Raw genomic sequence first — 6197 nt, 5'->3', positions numbered from 1 at the left:
ATCCAACTTGAAAACACATACCTTTCTGATTTAATGACGAAAATCCAAACCTGATACCAGGGATTCTGACTCGCAATTGCAATTAATTATATTGTCTTTTTTCCTATCACATGTTGATGACACGTGTCCAAACAGGTCGACGGTATGGGCAATAAACCTACACAATGACATTTAAAACTGCAACGATAGATCTGGAATAGAAAATGAAATTATAGCGTTATGTTGTGGTTCTTCAATTCTTTACTTAAAAACGATATCTGTACGTTTTCTCTGCCGCAGATCGTGGAGCTTCAGCCGTAATTGCGTTCGTCTATCTTCAGGGCGGATCGGAGGCTACGGCGACTCGCTATCGGAAAGTGACGAGACAGGCTAGCTGGTTAGCGTGCTAACACAACAGGGTTGAGTTCCACCTCTGCAGACAGCTCTCTGATGCTGAACTCGCAACGTTTCCTCTACACTGGTGAGTAAACAGCTGCCAATGCTAACGTTAGCTGTGTAGCAATAGCAAAACCTGTAAGTAGCTCCTCTGAAGTAAAAGTAGGTGATGCAACGAAGTTAAAATGCTTAAAATAAAAGTGTACTAACCAATATTTTTATATCAGCAATGGATAAAATGATTCTCTGGTGACGAATCCACGGAGGAATACCACCAAATATTCTGCTGTGAGTGTCAGCCGGTGGCACAGGAAACACTGCACGGATAGAAGGAAGAATAGACTCCACTAAATATCATCACATTCTGGATGCAGATGTCCTGCAGTCAGCCAAGCAAGTGAAGAGAGGCCGGCATCTACAACAGGGCAATGAGCCACGAACCACTTCAAGAAACACAAACTGCAGCTTCTGGAAACGGCCTTCACAGTCCCCCGACCTGCAACACGACTGAAAACCTGTAAGTAGATATTAAACCAGCTGTGTGTGCACGGCTGCCTAAAATATCTTCCCAACCTGAAGTGATCTGCAGAGAGAAGAGGCTGAAAACTCCTCAGTCTTTCTGTAGCTGGCTACAGAAAGAAAAGCTGCGATATCTGCCAAAGGGAGTGTTAGCAAACTTTTACATGCAACTGTAACTTTCACTGTAAGACCGATGTGGCCTGAAGTGATATTTATGGAATCATTTTTTTTATGCTAGCACAAGCTGAGAAGGCTGGTAAAATCAATAACGTCTGCTACAGAGATATAGCTAACATTAGCTAGCGTTAGCCACCACACCAAGTAAGGCTGTAGCAACAAGCCCCCAAGTTAGCAATGGTGTGTTTTATTATATATATATATATAGTCAACTTTTTATTTTTACAATGAAGAGTGTGTTATTTAAAAATTTAATTTAAAACTACTCATTGATACTTTATTATATATTATATTATTTGATCCTTATTACTGATATATAAGTTTTATTGGGTTGAGATGGAGCTTGTTTTACCTACTTTATTTACTGTTTGGTATTTCAATATATAATCCATAATATAAACCATAATAATCATATTTTAGTTATCATATATCATATATCTGAATATGTCAAATCTGAATCTAAAAAGAAAATATTGACTATAGCCATTAGATAAATGTAGTGGAGTAAACTTATGAGTTCTTAAGAAGATGAAGATGAAGATGAAGATGAAGACGTCGCTAACATTGAATTGGCTTTAGCTTTTGCTGATGCATGGAGATCCTGTGTGGTTTTACAAGAACATCTCCCATGCAAATAATGGCCTTGATTATGCTAATATATTATTATGTTAATGGTGTTCATCTTTAATAATGCATGATGTTGGCATATTGATAATGCATTGCATTTATTCTCATGCAAATTCTACGTTAGATGCTTATTAATTGACACTTATCAGAGACTCTAAATCACAACAGGAACAAGCCTCGATTTCGTTAAAAAAAAAAAGATTTAATAATGTGATTCTCTAATTAAACTGCAGATGTCTGTCCATCCTTCAGGAAAATAAAGTGGCTGCTCGGTTTATCTACGAGGTATCAGTCGGTTTTCCAGATCAGAGATGTTCTTTAGGTTTAACAGCTGGCTGCAGTGAGTCCAGCGTTTCTCTTACGCCATCATCGAGATTCAAAGGCGCCAAAAATCAGATCCATTTGATCACTCAGCCCCCTCGCTAACAGGGAGTCAGACTTGAGTCATCCTCACTCCGGTGCCCTCCTCCCTTGGCAGGAAAAAACTTGAAACAAGCCTTTTCGGGCGTCACAGGAGGGTACCTTCAGAAACACTCTCTGGTTTGGTTTGTTTTTGTGTGTGTGTGTGTGTGTGTGTTGTCAGATTGGCGGCGCTTGTGGAGTGTTCACAGGCACTCGGGGACGGGCTGTCGCGTTAGCCGTGAGTGGCAGACCGACCGACTGACAGCCAGCGAGGTTGTCTCTGGAGGATTCCTCCTGAGGAGGTGTCGCTGAGTGAACTATCAGGGACTGTGATGTGCATTAGGCTGTGCAAGAGACCTCCACAAAGACAGTTCTTTCTTTTTTAGCATGTGGGGGGGGGGGTTGTTTTTTTTGTTTGTTTTTGGTGGGTGACATTATGAGAGATTCATTAGCTGTCTCCCTTTTTTCAGATCATTACTCATCAAAGTCTTTCCTCCTCCCAGACAGTGATGGACAGGTTGAAATAACGCAATTTCTGCCTCTGTGATTGATTTTATCACAGCACATACTGCGCCGACACCATCATCTGATCATCATGTGATATTTTCTTTTACTGCGAGGTGCAAGGAAAATCCCTCGCTGCTGCACTTGTTCTGTTTCCTCCACAGTGCATCGTGCTGGAGGTGTAGTTTCCTATGTAATTTTCTCTCAGCCATAATGCCACATCGTGTATAACTGCCGATGGAGACATCCAATTAGTAGCCAGTCAGGCTGTGTTAGCTTAGTTAAGAACACACACCTACACACACACACACACACACACACACACACACATTGCACGTGTCGCAAATGTACAAACACACACACATGCATGCACACCCACGCACAGGGATGCACACAGAAAATGCACACAACCACTTGCTGTTTCCACATGAGTACACTCAGTGGAGATGGGGGGATGGGAGCCCTGAGCATGTGTAAGGGGGGGGGGGGGGTGGATTGTGGTGGAAGCAGCGACAGAGGCAGCAGCGATGCTGGTGGTGGTGGTGTTGGTGTGGTGGTGGCAATCTCACCCAATCATGTGTGCTGGGAATGACTTCATTAGGAGGCCCTGTTGAAGTCCGGTGCCTGGGAATTGCGTTTGCGGCGAGGATTGCAGGGAGGAATGGAGCGGAGGGAGAAGCACGAATGAGTCCTGAATCCCTCTTTTATCTGGCGTGTGATGGAGAGATCCAAATCAACAGCTGTCAGTCAGGTGGGCCCCAGGGCGAAGGCCTCCAGCGGAGGGGGGGGGGGGCAGGAATGGGATGGAAAGAAGAGATCTGCAGGGGAGCGGGGGGGCGGGGGTGGTAAGGGGTGGTAAGGACAGGCCCTGAGTGATGAGTTGAGTGTCAGTCCCGGGGTCCTCCACAGGTTGCTGATGCTGATTTGCATCAGAGCCATTTGAAAATGTATTATTCAGTTTTTCTAAAATATCTCAGAATCACTTAAACGAGGATAAAAACACTTTCCTGAGTGAACTGTGGTGAAACACACTTTTTTAAGTGTTTGCTTAATGTGCAAGTTTAATGGTAAGTAAGTGGAAAGTAAGTGGTTCAAAACCTTTTTTGTCCAATGTCAGAGGGACTCATTGGCACCTGCCATGGTCCAATTATATTAATTTGAATTGATTTTAAATATGACATTGTTTGACTTTAATAATTAAATAAGAGTGGACATTGTTACAAAAATCCTTTCACACAGTTGAACCATAATATTTCAGTTATTTGGTAAAGTTTATATTCATAGTACTGCCACAGTGTCAGAATATATATATTGCAAAAACACTACTACATAATGATGCATAGTAAGCTGTAAGGAAACAAAAAGAAAAAGGAGCTATGTCGTATAAAATCATTTTATCATTGGTAATATAAAAATATTGATTAGTATATTTGGCAGATTTTTCAGTACTATTTTGAATGTAGTATTTTTACTTGTAACACAGTATTTTAACTTTGTTGCGTCACCTACTTTTACTTCAAAAGAGCTACTTATAGGTTTTGCTATTGCTACATAGCTAACGTTAGCATTGGCAGCTGTTTACTCACGAGTCTAGAGGAAACGTTGTGAGTTCAGCATCAAACTTCATCCCTTTACTCACCAACATCTGTCTGCAGAGACACCACTGTTAACTCTTGTCTCTATCACGTCTTTTTTGTTTCTATTTAAGTTAGCATGCTAACCAGCTATTTCTGATCTGTCTCATCACTTTCCGATACCGAGTCACTGTAGCGTCCAATCTGCCCTGAAGACGTAGCGCTGCTCAGAGGGAGTATTACAACCTCTTGTATTGTAAACACAACTGTGGCTGAAGGTCTGGTAAGTAAACAGCTGCTAATGCTAACGTTAGCCATGTAGCAATAGCAAAAACTTGCAGATAGCTACTTTAAAAATAAACAGGAACAAGCCTCGATTTCGTTAAAAAAAAAAGATTTAATAATGGTGATTCTCTAATTAAAACTGCAGATGTCTGTCCATCCTTCAGGAAAATAAAGTGGCTGCTCGTTTATCTACGAGGTATCAGTCGGTTTTCCGATCAGAGATGTTCTTTAGGTTTAAAGCTGGCTTGCAGTGAGTTCCAGCGTTTCTCTTACGCCATCATCGAGATTCAAAGGCGCGCCAAAAATCAGTCCATTTGAATCACTCAGCCCCCTCGCTAACAGGGAGTCAGACTTGAGTCATCCTCACTCCGGTGCCCTTCCTCCCTGGCAGGAAAAAACTTGAAACAAGCCTTTTCGGCGTCACAGGAGGCGTACCTTCAGAAACACTCTCTGGTTTGGTTTGTTTTGTCTGTGTGTGTGATGTGTGGTTGTGTGTGTGTGTGTTGTCAGATTGGCGGCGCTTGTGGAGTGTTTCACAGGCACTCGGGACGGCGGCTGTTCGCGTTAGCCGTGAGTGCAGATCGACCGACTGACAGCCAGCGAGGTTGTCTCTGGAGGATTCCTCGCTGAGGAGTGTCGCTGAGTGAACTATCAGGGACTTTGATGTGCATTAGGCTGTCGCAAGAGACCTCCACAAAGGACAGTTCTTTTCTTTTTTAGCATGTGGGGGGGGGTTGTTTTTTTGTTTGTTTTTGGTGGGTGACATTATGAGAGATTCATTAGCTGTCTCCCTTTTTTCAGATCATTACTCATCAAAGTCTTTCCTCCTCCCAGACAGTGATGGACAGGTTGAAATAACGCAATTTCTGCCTCTGTGATTGATTTTATCACAGCACATACTGCGCCGACACCATCATCTGCATCATCATGTGATATTTCTTTTTACTGCGAAGGTGCGAGGAAAATTCCCTCGCTGCTGCACTTGTTCTGTTTCTCCACAGTGCATCGTGCTGGAGGTGTAGTTTCCTATGTAATTTTCTCTGCAGCCATTAATGCCACATCGTGTATAACTGCCGATGGAGACAATCCAATTAGTAGCCAGTCAGGCTGTGTTAGCTTAGTTAAGAAAACACCACACCACACACACCACACACACACACACACACACCACATTGCACGTGTCGCAAATGTACAAAACACACACACATGCATGCACACCCACGCAGGGATGCACACAGAAAATGCACACAACCACTTGCTGTTTCCACATGAGTACACTCAGTGGAGATGGGGGGATGGGAGCCCTGAGATGTGTAGGGGGGCGGGGGGGGTGGATTGTGTGGAAGCAGCGACAGAGGCAGCAGCGATGCTGGTGGTGGTGTGTTGGTTGTGGTGTGGCAATCTCACCCAATCATTGTGTGCTGGGAATGACTTCATTAGGAGGCCCTGTTGAAGTCCGGTGCCTGGGAATTGCGTTTGCGGCGAGGATTGCAGGAGGAATGGAGCGGAGGGAGAAGCACGAATGAGTCCTGAATCCCTCTTTTATCTGGCGTGTTGATGGAGAGATCAAATCAACAGCTGTTCAGTCAGGTGGGCCCCAGGGCGAAGGCCTCCAGCGGAGGGGGGGGGGCAGGAATGGGATGGAAAGAGAGGATCTGCAGGGGAGCGTGGGGGCGCGGGGGGTAAGTTGGGTGGTAGGACAAGGCCCTGAGTGATGAGTTGAGTGTCAGTCCC

This window comes from Seriola dumerili, unplaced genomic scaffold (assembly GCF_002260705.1).
Source record: "Seriola dumerili isolate Sdu_G_001 unplaced genomic scaffold, Sdu_1.0 BDQW01000105.1, whole genome shotgun sequence".
NCBI lineage: Eukaryota > Metazoa > Chordata > Actinopteri > Carangiformes > Carangidae > Seriola > Seriola dumerili.
This window is presented reverse-complemented; position numbering follows the sequence as displayed.